Source organism: Pristiophorus japonicus, unplaced genomic scaffold, assembly GCF_044704955.1.
Source record: "Pristiophorus japonicus isolate sPriJap1 unplaced genomic scaffold, sPriJap1.hap1 HAP1_SCAFFOLD_1328, whole genome shotgun sequence".
In the NCBI taxonomy this organism is placed as follows: Eukaryota; Metazoa; Chordata; class Chondrichthyes; family Pristiophoridae; genus Pristiophorus; species Pristiophorus japonicus.
Window position 1 is genome coordinate 21,713 of NW_027250996.1, and position 2,714 is coordinate 24,426.

Sequence of the window (2,714 nt, forward strand, 5' to 3'; positions counted from 1 at the left end):
CCAGAGCTTAGGGCCTAGGCAATAGAAGGCACGGCCACCAATGATTGAGAGATTAAAATCAGGGTGCTCAAGAGGTCAGAATTGGAGCAACACATATCGGGCTGGGGGGGGGGGGGGGAAGGGATTGCGGGGCTGGAGGAGATTACAAACATAGGGAGGGGCGAGGTCATGGAAGAATTTGAAAACAAGGATGATAATTTTGAAATGGAGATGTTGCTTAACGAGGAGCCAATTTAGGTCAGCGAAAACAGTGATGGGTGAACAGGACTTGGTGCAAGGTAGGACATGGGTAGTCGAGTTTTGGATGACCTCAAGTTTACGTAGGGTAGAACGTGGGTGGTCAGCCAGGAGTGCAACAGAATAGTTAAGTCTAGAGGTAACACAGGCATGGATCAGAGTTTCAGCAGAGGATGAGATGAGGCAGGGGCAAAGACGGGCGATGTTACGGAGCTGGAAATAGGCTGTCTTAATTATGCTGTGAATTTGTGGTCGGAAGCTCATTTCGGGGTCAAATATGACACCAAGGTTGTGAACAGCGTTGTTCAGCCTCAGATGGATGTTAGGGAGAGGGATGGAGTCAGTGATTAAGGAACGGAGTTTGTGGCAGGGACTGAAAACAATGGCTTTGGTCTTCCCAATATTTAATTGAGAGAAAATTTATACGCATCCAGTACTGGATATCGGACAAGCAGACTGACCGTAGAGGGGTGTCATCAGCGTACATGTGGAAACTGACGCAGTGTTTTCGGATGATGCCATCAAGGGACAGCATGTAGATGAGAAATAGGAGGGGGCCAAGGATAGATCCTTGGAAAACACCAGAGGTAACTATGCAGGAGCAGGAAGAGAAGCCATTACAGGTGATTCTCTGACTACGATTAGATAAGAATAGAACTCTGAGTGCAGTCTCACCCAGCTGGATGATGGTGGAGAGGCATTGGAGGAGGATGGCATGGTTAACCATGTCAAAGGCTGCAGACAAATTGAGAAGGGATAGTTTACCTTTGTCACTGTCACAAAGGATGTCATTTGTGACTTTGATGAAAGCACTTTTGGGACTGTGGCAGGGGCGGAAACATGATTGGAGGCATTCAAACATGGAGTTGCGGGAATGATGGGCACGGATTTGGGAACCGACAACACGTTCAAGGAATTTGGAGAGGAAAGGGAGGTTGAAGATGGGGCGGTAGTTTGTAAGGATAGAGTTGTCAAGGGTTGTTTTTTTGAGGATGGGGTGACGACGGCAGATGAGGGAGAGAGGGACAATATCCGAAGAGAGAGAACAATTAACAATGTCAGCTGACATGGGGGCCAGGAAGGGAAGTTGGGTGGTCAGTTGTTTGGTGGGAATAGGGTTGAGGGGGAAGGAAATGGGTCTCATGGACAGGATAAGTGCGAAGAGGTCATAAGGAAAGATTGGATAAAAACTGAATGGGCCGTAAATTGCAGCCTCTCCAGGTGCACACTATGTGCGCACACGCCTGAAGAGGCACTGCAAGTGCTGGTTCTCGGCACACAATGCACATGTGTTTTGACAGATCGTACGCAACCCCGGGAGGACAAAATATAGAATAAAATCATCAATAATTTTTATATTGAAAACCCTGTCCATTAAGATAAGTTTATTTTTATCCCTATTAAAACATTTTTTTTTTTTAATTTAAAAAATGTGTAACACATTTAATTAAATTCAATTTCACTTAATTTTAAATATTTTGGGGATATCCCCGTTCACAAATGTATCCATATAAATATAGATCAGCAGGACTGTAAATTGGGATACTCCATTTTAATTGCTTGGTCCAACCCACATGATCCCAGGCTGCACATACACTCCTGGAATGTATGGGCCCATACGCTGGACTGCGAATGGAGGCCTTGGATCGCAAGTCTACGTTCCTCCGGGACCACCTGGTACTTTCGTAAAAAATAATTTGGTCGGAGGCATCTGCCCGCAGGAAGCCTCCGACCGCAATTTCTGGGCCAATAAAGATGCAAATTCAGGGTTACACCTGGGGGGAGCCTTGGAGGATGTTTGGCTCCGGTGGGCTAGTGGAAGGAAGGGAAGTGGCAGCTGAATAGATGGTCTCAATCTACAAAGATGGGTGGGAAAGCAAGTTGTGAGAAGGACACAAAAAATCTGCAAAGGGATATAGGCAGGCTAAGTGAGTGGGCAAACATTTGGCAGATGGAGTACAATGTGGGAAAGTGTGAGGTTATCCACTTTGGCAGGAAAAATAAAAAAGCGAATTATTTTTTAAATGGAGATTACAAAATGCTGCAGTAGAGTGAACTTGTGAATGAAACACAAAAAGTTAGTATGCAGGTACAGCAAGTAATCAGGAAGGCAAATGGAATGTTGGCCTTTATTACAAGGGGGATAGAGTATAAAAGCAAGGAAGTCTTGCTACGACTGTACAGGGTATTAGTGAGACCACACCTAGAGTACTGCGTAGTTTTGATGATCTTATTTAAGGAGGGATATGCTTGCATTGGAGATAGTTCAAAGGTTTACTAGGTTGATTTCTGAGATGAAGGGGGTTGACATAAAGAAAGATTGAGCAGGTTGGGCTTATACTCATTGGAGTTAGAAGAATGAGAGATGATCTTATTGAAACATGCAAGATACTGAGGGGGCTTGACAAGGTAGATGCAGAGTGGATGTTTCCACTCGTGGGGGAATCTGGAACTAGAGGGCATAGTTCCAGAATAAG